Source organism: Prosopis cineraria, unplaced genomic scaffold (assembly GCF_029017545.1).
Source record: "Prosopis cineraria cultivar Desert tree isolate PC_DT_omini unplaced genomic scaffold, ASM2901754v1 PC2, whole genome shotgun sequence".
NCBI lineage: Eukaryota > Viridiplantae > Streptophyta > Magnoliopsida > Fabales > Fabaceae > Prosopis > Prosopis cineraria.
In genome coordinates, this window is record NW_026555333.1 from 41,806,643 (window position 1) to 41,816,903 (window position 10,261).

The 10,261-nt window shown below is 30.1% G+C and overlaps 1 long non-coding RNA gene across 2 annotated transcripts; it reads right to left on the reverse strand.

Annotated features, from left to right (window-relative positions):
- Window positions 1-4,199: 4,199 nt before the first annotated feature.
- LOC129299797 (uncharacterized) lies at window positions 4,200-9,849 on the reverse strand. 2 transcript variants are annotated; one of them, XR_008590636.1, is made up of 4 exons: window positions 9,294-9,849; window positions 5,351-6,220; window positions 4,460-4,521; window positions 4,200-4,386 (listed from the first exon to the last, which is right to left on the reverse strand). It is a non-coding gene; the product is annotated as an uncharacterized LOC129299797 (long non-coding RNA). The 2 variants fall into 2 exon arrangements; XR_008590634.1 differs by having other exon boundaries at window positions 4,200-4,521.
- Between the last annotated feature and the right edge of the window lie 412 nt (window positions 9,850-10,261).

The window sequence follows — 10,261 nt, forward strand, 5'->3', positions numbered from 1 at the left end:
AGCATGTGGGCATAGTATGAACAAAATTATCTTGACATAATCATCGTTTCTCTCTTGTCTTTTCCTTTATACGAATTCTAGTAATTTTGTTTACCTACTGCTTTTCAATAATTAATTTCATATCACACCTAACCTTGCCTCTCATTTCATATGATTTCCTTCGGAAGTAACAAACAAAGAATACAGAAGGAGAGAAAAAGAAATGCATGCATTGGTCATTTCCCCATCATTGTTTACCTTTAATTCTTAATTTAAAATAATTCAACATTTTTTAATTCATTTTGATCGGTCCATTTGTTTGTTTATCACCATTTTCTTATAATCTAATGCTAACCTTGTCATCCGTAAGGACAAATACCTAATATTACTCAATTATCTTATCAACGACTTAGAAATATCAAAGTCATCTTCTTATTCTCAATTTTTGTTTTATATTAAAAGTGCATGTTTACTTCTTTTCCCAATCATTTCCTTTAAGAAGGAGATAAAAGATTTTATATTTTGTAAAAAATAAAAAATATTAAAATGAGAAATATATATATATATATATATGAAAAGGAAACTTTATTGAAATTCAAATATTTCAACTTTTGAGGATTTTGTCCCGTTTTTATATCGCCTTGGAAGCCTTCATATTTCACTCCTTACTTCAATAAATATAAAAAATAAAATTTAGAGCAAATGATGTTATTCACAATTTCACATACAGTAAAGAATACGAGTAATTTTTTCTAATTTATTGCAATCAGACCCACCTATTTGTCGTAAACATATGAAAATATAATTAATTATTGGTGATTTTATTTTTTTTTAATTTTTGAAAATGGAAATAATCATGCAGAAAAAAGCCATGGGATGATTCTGGAGCGACATGAAGAAATTTGAGGTATGATATTTAAGATCAAAACAAATAGCTCAATCATCGGTTCTCTCTTGTATTTTCCTCGATATATGAATTCTTATAATTAACTTAATTAATTTACTCATCTACTTCCAATAATTTCATAGTATACCTAATCTTGTGTGTTCACCTACTTCCTCCAGTTTCATTCGTTCTTCTCAATGATGTCGGGCGTTATTTGTGATTTCCAGAGGGGTGAGAGAGAGAGAGAGAGAGAGGAATTTAAAAAATGGTTAGGTATTCTGTTATTTTTTCCAAGTCTCCAAGTTTGACCCATATAAATATGTACTCAAATTGTATCACATAATTTTAAAAAATTGGTTCACTTTAATAATTATAGTTGAAAATAAATAAATTGAACTAAAATATTTTGTGTAAATCAACATAAGCAGTAGTAATGATTTTTCTTTAATGTGAATTATGAGGGATAATTTAAAAGATCTATAATAAATATTTATTAAGATATGATCAACTTCTCAAGAGTCTATACCCCCATGTCTTTAATTATATAAAAAAATTAACTCCTCCCCCATTTAAAAATGTAATGCATTTTTTAAAAAGTTGAATTTTCAAAATATAAGGCATTTTCAATTTTTCAAGGTGTAATCATCAACTTTATTTCAAAAATGCCCCTATATTGAATAAATCACTTTATATTTATTTTAAAGTCAAACACTTTACTAAATGGGGGTAAACATGAAAAAGATAGGGTTAATTTGAAAACACATAACTACTTTATTGAGAGTAAGATTTAGTTAAAAATGCATTATACTTTTGGACGGAAGGAGTAATTCACACAGTTTAAAAAAATTAGTTAATTATAATAATTATGTATAAAATTAAAAAAATTAGACTAAATTATCTTTGCAATTAATGAAATAAATTTTTCTTGAAAATAAACATAAACTTTATGCATGAGAGATAGTTTAGGGAAGATGTAAAAAATAATGCTTCTTGAAATTTTTAGTTTTGCTTATAAATAAAAATAAAGAAGCACATGGTAGTTTCTCTCATATTTGAAAATGGCAAGAGTGTGATATTATATTTAATAAAATTTAAAACTTATATGATGTTACATGCTTTTAATTTCAAAATTATACTTATTTGATTTTTGTTATAAATATAACTAATATAAAGAGTAGAGAAAAAACAAGATACTAGTATTATAAGAAGTGGGAGAGAAAATAATAGAAGAGAATTTCTTTTTCACTTAGGTACATATACTTAGGAGATAGCCTCTATTTATGGGTATCAAATAACTATTAAAGTCCTACTCTAGTGTTACGAAAAAAATAAAGAGGCATATAATGGTTACAAGATATTAAATATAATAAAGACCTTCCAAATCATTCATTAAGATATAACTCTTACAAAGGTTATTGGTTTAAGACATTAAGGATAAATAAATTCTAAATGATATGGGTTATAGACATCCACAATATAATATTTATTACAAGACTCGCCTTGAGATATACATAACAAATATTGTGCTTTATTAAAATTTTACTAGGAAAAGCCCAATGGAGTAAAAAGTTAGTGAACGAAAAAAAGTACACAATATTTTTAAACATACGTTGCCTCATTAAAAACCTTTTCAAAAAAATTCAGTTGCGACAAAATATTTAAAAAAGAAAAAGAGTATAACATGTTATCTACTTCCCGGTAACAATATTTTAGAATATCACTTCACTACCCCTAGTGTCACCATTATTTTATGTTTTTAAATTTGTGTATTCCAATACTATACACTAACTTTTCAAATATTAAGCTAGCAGTATCTTAATAAACAAATATGTAAGATTGTTATATAAGTGAATTTGTTAGACATCTATATTATCTTTCTTCAAAAGATCACGGGTGATATTTTTTTTTTGGAATAATATGTTTGTTTTGTTCTATCTTCTTTGACGTATCCTCCATCCTTTCAATTAAACTATTCACATGGTATTTTTTCGACCTCACTTGGCATTGTAAAGATGCTTTGTGGGGTTCGATGTATAGAAGCACAAAACGAAGGTAACACGTAATATTATAAGTAGCTTTCTTCTTGATGTATAGGAACAGACTCAGAAACAAAGAGTGAAATAAAAATTAGAGCTCAAATATGTCAGTCACATTTTAAGGTGACATATGTAAAGAAGTAAATGTGGTTGTGGTTGAGATAATTAATCACTTGAACATGGAGTACTTCTTGAATATAATATTGAATGGTACCGCAATATTTAATTAGGAATTAGGAGAGTGGAGCTATCAAATAATTAAAGTGAGTGGGGCAAGAGTCAGAGTTGGAATCAATTCCAATTGGTAGAAGAAAATGCACTGATAATCCTTCTCCCTCTTCAATAACACAATTTTTTTTTCCCCAAGTTGTGCTTTGAACGTAACAACCTTGAATTTTTTTTGAAAAAAATCATCTCATAGAATTTTTGGCACAAGAGTATCCCCCACCCACCATAAGACAAAGCGTGTGTGACTGGGTCAATTCACAAATTAATGAGAATTGTAATGTTGCTGGGTCAGGTTATGCCTCAATTATTATTTGTTTATTTAAAGCTTAATTACGATTTAAAATTTTTAAAAATTACTTGAATAAATTATCACTTGTGTTTTTTAATATATAAATTAATTTTTGCTCATCATGTAAATTGTGATTGCTGGGATACGAGGGTCATTTCACTAATTAATGTGAATTGTGGTGTTGTTGGGTCAAGTCTATGCCTCAATTCCTTATTTGGACTGTTAACTGCATTTAAATTTTTTAAGGATTACATGAATAATTATCATTTGTATTTTTTTTAGATATATCAATTTTTGCACTATCGTGACAAGTTTTTTCCCATGGAGAAATACTATTAAGCGTGGTTCTCTGTCTAATAATGTTTTTAATGAATGAGATGACTAATCATTACCTGAAACACTTTTGTGTTCTCTTAGTTCCTTAATAAGCATAGGGCTTGCACACGATCATCAAGATAGTATAAATCTATGTGTAAAACGGAAATAGTCTTTCAGCTATCAATCTAAATGTTAAATGTGATATGTTTATATTTCATGTTTTTAGCAGTTTGAAGGGAAAAAAAATTGTTTGAGAAAACGCCCATCGCCCTTTCATTATATGTAGTTAGGATGAGAATTAGAATGGTGGCAGTGACGTTAATTTGAATTGGATCACGTCCTTCTGTGATGGAACTGTACCAGATGAATTAACCACTCGAAAATGATCAACTTATTATCAAGTTAGTACAATGGGAAAAAAAAAATACAAAAACAAAAAACAAAAATCATCAAACATTGTGAAACTGAAATTGGAATCCATCCACTTGCAGCAATCTCATGGAAGCCGCCTGAAATTCCAGAGTAGATGTGTTCACATACTAATCTGGTGAATGTTAATTACAAATGCAAGTCCCTCCTTTCTTTGTGAAACTGCACTCCCTCCTTCCAATTGCTTGCTTTACCAACTCGAGCTCTTCTATCCCTCAGGCCTCAATTATTTTCAGAATTAATTAGAGCAACTATTTATCCTATTTGATAATAGTAAGAGACAAACGTACTCACCTAGCTCTTAGAATTAATTAACAGTGGATAGCTTCAAATTCATAACTCTTGCATGTCATCACCTGTGAATGGTTTCCAACAAATTGAAAGAAAAGTTGATAGTTGTATGAGTGATTGAAGTAATAAAAGTAGAGAGGATAAATAGGATATAGTCACTTAGTTCTTAAAAAAAAAAATTCGTCATTAATTTACATCTCTAAATCATTGTTTTTTGTTTTTTTTGTAGTGAACCGTTCCTTGTTTTTGAAAACAAGTAAAATTAAAAAAGCTTGCATGGATAAGTATTTTAAATTTAATTATTTTCAAAATTGTTCTCATTTTTGTTTTAAAAGACAAAAAATGAAAACATCTTAAAGGTTTTTTTGCTTTATTTTTCTTGTTTTCAAAGTGTATCATGATTTCTAAGATCGACTTGACATGGTTTCTAGATAATTTTTTAGGAAAGTATAATTAAAAAGAAAGAAATAGTAACTTTAACTATGACATTGGATTAATAATTAATTTTGACATGTATAAAAGTATTTTGACACCTTTGAAGAAAATCATAATTTTAAATTCATAATTGATTTTAGTATGTGATAAGAGTGCTTCCATTTTTTTTAAGAAAACCATAATTGATTCAAAATCAGTCTTATTCATCAATTTTTTAAATTAATTACACCACAAAACATAGTCATTCATATTCAAATTAAAATCAATCTATAAATGAATTTTTATCAAATCTTAACCCAAACAATGTACCGCAGTTGCATGAACAGTTGAAAAGAAAGTAAAAGAGATTAATAAGCATTTTTCATTTACTAGATGGTAACATTCTTAATGTAATAATTTTTTTAAAATCTAAAATGACAAGTATTTAAGAAGGGAGAAAAGAAGATGATTCGTTGTTACCTGTTATTGTCTTTTTCTCTCTTCTTCGTGCGTCATACAGTACTATTCCAGCTACTTCGTCAAGGAGGGACCATGAAAGCTTGATCACATCAGGAGTAGTCAGTTTTGGTTGGGTCAAATGATTGAGATGGCACCACTCTTGCATGTCTTTTTAACATGACACTCGCCACCCACATCCCAATATTCTAATGGAATTAGCATAATTAAGTAAAATGTGAAGAGAGTTGTGTTATGAGGTGTTAGATGTTGCCAACATACTTTTTTTCATTTAATTCCAACACCGTCATGCACAAGTGTGGAGTCATATCACCCCCAAAGTAAATAGAATGTGCCAAGTCTTTGCATATATGATGATATCATCTTTTGCACTTTTACTATTCCACCAGATCTCACCCCCCGACATGAGACACATTGGAGGCATACAACTTTTCCGAACCATTCACTTGTACGGAAATTTTGAGGTATGTCTACTTTTATCTCAGTATTTCTTTCCATAATCACCCAAAAGATAATATTCTTCATTTGGAAACCATTATGGCATTTTACATCCTGGTATGATTGCAAGAAAATCTTTGGGGAAGATATTCCGGCTACAACATTACTAAATTGTTATATTCACAATTTCACGTTAGGTATTTACGCATTTAGTTCGCTGACAATACTAAAATAAAGAATTAATTATATTATATATATATAGTTAAAAAATACACATAAATCATTGGATAGATTCAAAGTAGACAAAAATACCTCATGGTCACATGAAGCAACCAAATTCCATATCTCTGTATTTGATAAATGAGGTTCCATTGAATCACATTTGGATCCACCTAATCTGATTAATCGTGGTGGAAGCTGGGCAATGACTTGAGCCTTTTGCATTCATCCAGAAAAAGGTAGAGAAGTCAAAAGAGACTTGAGAAGAAATGGGTGGGTAGATTAACAAAATCATTACTTCTTAGATCCAATACAATGAGTAATGATAAACTGCCAAGATTATCAAAAATTGATCCATTATTTAAGCCACAACAACTTAAATGTAATTCTGTTAATGATGTTAGATTCAAGCCAAAAATCTTGTGACTCACAGGAATCTTCAACAACTTGTCAAGATTAGTAATTTTGCAGCCAACCAATTTCAAATTTTGAAGACTAGTCAAGGAACCAACTGATTTTGGAAGTGTAGTTATAGTATTACAACTCACATCAAGATATGAAATTTTTTTCATACCTTTCCCAAACTGTTGGAGCATCACAAATTTTTCACATTCACTTAGATATAATCTTTCCAAAGAATTTGTTTCCAATTTTCTTGGTAGGATTTCAAGATTGCTACACCGAGGCAAGTCCACCTCAAGAAGTCTTTTCAACTTTCTAAGTGAGGCATGAACCATGGCAAGGTATTTGCACCCATTGATATTTAAATGTTATAAATTTGGAACTTCTGAGAAATCCAAAGTTTTGACCAAGTTGAGAGAGTATCCTTATCAATATGTTTTAGCATTTTCATAGACTAGTTGTTTGGGCTAAGTTGTTCACACGCGAACACTAGTCAAATAGAAGATTGGGGAGTCAGCCTTACAAATAACATATCAATAAAACATGGAGATAGGGGAACATTGTCCAGAAAAACTTCACAAGAAAATTAATCGCTGAAAGGGAGTTGGAGAGTTTTGAAAAATGAGGTCCTTCTGTGGCATTATTATAGTGTCATTAAAAGACCAAAATGCCCCTGGCAAATTAAGTTTGAAAATTAAAAAAAGGAAAGGGGTTGCACTTCATGGCATATTACATGCATTCCTGGAAGAATTATGCATGTGCACATACGTTATTGCATTAGAGGGGGATACATTATGTTACACCCTAATACCAAAGGTATGACCGGCATGAAACATGAGATAAACTCATATTCTATATCACACCAAGATACTAAGGGTATGATCGACATGAAATATGAGAAGAACTCATATTTCATATAAGCCTTGATAACCATAAATTAAGCTAAAATATTAATATATATAACTTATATATATAATAATAAAGTTTGTAAAGTTTTAAATGTTTTGTATAAAAATTTTGACTGAGTCTTCCCTATAATTCGGGCCTCCCAAAATTCCATAACAACAACAAAACCTGCCAACCAGACTAGCAAGGAGAGTGGTTCTATTCCAATATTTACATAATAATAAAATAAGACTAAGACCTAACTATGGTGTACGTGGAGTATTAAGTTATGATTACAAAATAAAATACATAGTTTTACCAAAACAATAATCAAAGTAGGCTTCCTATTTTCCAAAAAGAAAAATGGTTCCTCAACGATCTATTGAAAGCGCAGGGTTAGCTATAATATTTGAGACCAAAACAATTACTAGTGAGTAGCATTCCAATAAAAATTATAATTTAATATATATATATATATATATATATATAATTACTAGTGAGTAGTATTCCAATAACTGATAAATTTAATTCAAAATGACTTATTGAAGTAATATACTTTAGCTAACAATAAATAATAAATTTTTTTCAATAATATAATTGTAAAATTAGACAATGCTATCAGAATCACAAAAGTATATTAAAATTTGTATTGCCTATAAAATATAAAATTTCCAATAATGGTGCAGTTAGATAAAATGCTTTTAGAGAACTAATCTAAAAATAAAAAATATTAATTTAAATCTAAGAGGGCTTTATCAGAACAAATAACGAGTATGGACACACAATCCACGATGGTAAATAACAAATTAAATGTGACTTAAAGCCACAAAACAAGCACGGCAAGAGCCATGAATGAAGCGCAAGCATAAGGCCAACCAAGCATGAGTACCATGCTTACGAACACTCATCCCTCCGTTTTACATGCGTTGGCTGTCGTACGGGGCTAGTACCTCCAATGCACTCCGCTAGTTAGGTGTATTATGACGCACCAAGTTCTAAAGGAACTGTTGTTAATAGCAACTAGCGTTTTGAATTTAGTCCCCTTCAGTAGAATCAAGGGTGTATGAAGCAAGAAAAAATAATTTCAAAATTTTCATTTCCAAACATTGTTCAACTATTATTTTTTCATTTTTAAAATTTATTATTATTTACTCCATGCATGAATCATTGTATAAAAAAAATTATATCAACATAGAATTAAGTAATCTAAATTGTTTTTAAGAACTAATGCCGTTGATCATATATACCCTTCTCAATCATTACTTATCAACAAAATAGATTATCGGTAAAATTTAAGATATTATCAGTGATACAAAATTATTATAAAAGTAGGATTAATAAGGACATTTATATAATTTGTAAAAGAATAATAGTGATATTTAAATAAAGAAATTTTATAAATACTTTACTGAAAAATTATTTAGAATGCTACCCACTCACCTGAATTTTTAAAAATTTTATGACTAGACTCTCTTAATTTCTTGCTTACTCCAATAATACCCTAATTTCATCTAGCATATAAACCAACACATTTCATGTCATTATGATTTTCTTTATTAATACAAGCAAGCGAAATTAACATTCAAGCTCTTCAATTATTCATTCAATAACCCCTTAAATGCTTACCAAACCCTTCAACTAACAACATTAGGCACGTTCAACTACAACCATTAATATAACTTATTTTAATCTTAACAAAATTTTAATAATCCTATTTCCACTAACTTCTCCTTTCAACCATATTTGCAATTACCTTGAGTGTATAAAAATTTGGTTTACAGTAATCATCCAACAATTTAATCAACTTTCAACGATAACTATTATCACCATGCATATCTCCAACTACAATAGTACATAGCATTAACTTAAAATACAAATTAATTTTCTCAAAATTATAACAGCCATTAGGAGGAGTAGAGATACGTTCTTCGGCCAGGGAAAGGAGAAAGGATGATTCATGCTGCCTATGAATTCAAAGGAGAAGAAAGGATCACCATCTAACCTTGAATAGAAGAGCAGAAATAACAGCCTCTCCTTAGTTCATAGACTACACCAAAAGATAAAAGAGGAGTTCAACCCAGCCGCTCCACGTGAAGAAGAAGCAGAATCAGCGTGTGTGTGTGTGTGCATAAAGACTTGAGCTTTCTCTACACACACACACACACACACACACACACGGTGCCTAGCAGCTGAGGAAAAAGAAAAACTAAGGCTGAATATGCATGCATACGCCACCTTCATTAGCCCCCAAACAGAGCAGAACCGAGGAAGGAAGAAGACATAAAATTTTAGCAAGCAAACCTCAAATTGGATTACCATACACACATAGACTTCCAACTATTGAGAGAAAGAAAAGAAAAGCTGAACATACACGCATGAGTGCACCTCTTTGAGCCACAGAACAGCAAAGAAAAGAGCAGAGATTCAGCTTAGCACAAGACAGAAAACAGACGACCAGCACAGATGAACACGTGAAGCAAGAGGCATGGCAACGATGAGGAGAAGAAGTCGGAGGTGAGGAAGAAGGGCTCGACGGTGGCGAGAAAGGAGTATTCTAATGTCGGTGAAGAAGGGATATGGGAGTGCTCTGTTTTTGCTCCCACACGAAGAATATGATCTGATCCAAAAAAATTTAGGAAAAATTGCAAGAAAAAGCATAAAGAAAATTAGAAGAAAGTCCTAGGGAAAAATTACAAAAGGCCTCCAAAACTCTTCTATAATTTAAAATAAACTAAAATCAAACTTGCTAAAAATTTATTTAAATAAAATATTTTTGAGAGAGAAATTTGTTCAACTAATTTTTTTTTTTGTCATAAGATTTCATAAGCTTTGATTAGCCGTAAGTTAAACTAAAATATCAATATATAAGTTGTAAATATGATGATGATGATGATGATGAAGAAGAAGAAGAAGAAGAAGAAGAAGCATAAAGAAAATTACAAGAAAGACCTAGGAAAAACTTACAAAAGG